This window comes from Poecilia reticulata, linkage group LG13 (genome assembly GCF_000633615.1).
Source record: "Poecilia reticulata strain Guanapo linkage group LG13, Guppy_female_1.0+MT, whole genome shotgun sequence".
In the NCBI taxonomy this organism is placed as follows: domain Eukaryota; kingdom Metazoa; phylum Chordata; class Actinopteri; order Cyprinodontiformes; family Poeciliidae; genus Poecilia; species Poecilia reticulata.
The window spans coordinates 8,673,147-8,674,379 of NC_024343.1; positions in this window are offsets into that span (position 1 = coordinate 8,673,147).

A 1,233-nucleotide genomic window follows, 5' to 3' on the forward strand; every position below is an offset into this window, starting at 1 on the left:
TCGGGGTTTCTACTGCCTCTAGTGGCGTGGGGGTGGTAACACAGCTAATATAATTACATTACTAAATCAGAATACCGCAAAGTATTTTGTGTTTGTGGATAAGAAGGGTCCGGTGAATGCGCATATGAAACTGGGGGGTTCGGTACCTCAAAAAAGGTTAAGAACCACCAGGCCCGTGCAGAGACCACTAAAGGGGCAGGTGCTCAAAAAAAGGGCACATCTAACCGCATTCTAGGACAGAATATTAACAAAGCCACACAGCTTTCAGAGTTTAATAAACAATGATACATTACAAAATGGTGAGATATACAATCAAAGCTAAGGGAAATATCTATACATAGCATACAACTATGCATATGTAAAATATTTTATTAGTAATTTCTTTCTGCAGGTCTACTTTGTTATAGGAAAGTATTGCAATATTCAAACCAGCAATTTAGCAAGATATGTAAATCAGAACTAGACCAGACATATTTTGTCTTTACGGAATTACACTATTTAAAATATTAACAAGGGGACAATGCAATATTTTAGTGTACAGTAATCTATAAAAAAGAGCTTCCTGTTTGCTGCAGTGGAGATGAAGATGGTCCATTCAGGAAAGCAAAGCTGCATCAAACTTTAATGTGGAACTGCAGAAAAAAGAAAAAAACAAAAGCAAACATTGAATTGTTAATGCATGTCACCCTGAGAAAAGCCTACTGAGTTATGCTTAAAAAAACTTTTTTAAACATTTAAATCACACATTTGTCTCATGAAGTGAATTTTTTTTTGCAAAACAAACTTATTTGCGCTTGTCAGAAATTTATTTCTGTATTAATTTCAGTATTATATTCTGTAAATACAGAAAACAATACAGAAATAAATACAGCAAACGGAAAAGGGAGAAGTAATAAAATCAAAACAAAGTATATATTTATTCTTTTATTTATATATTTATTTTTTAATTTATATATTTCTACTTTTATTTTTAGATTGATTCTTTCATTTATATATTTCTACTTTTATTTTTATATTGATTATTTCATTTATTATTATGTTGGATATATATTTATTATTTTATTGATATATTTCTACTTTTATTTTTATATTGATTCTTTTATTTATTATTATGTTGGATATATATTTTGTATTTTATTTATATATTTCTACTTTTATTTATATATTTATTCTTTTATTTATTATTATGTCAGTTTTGGTCCTCCATACACACAAGGAATTTCCTGGAGCTTA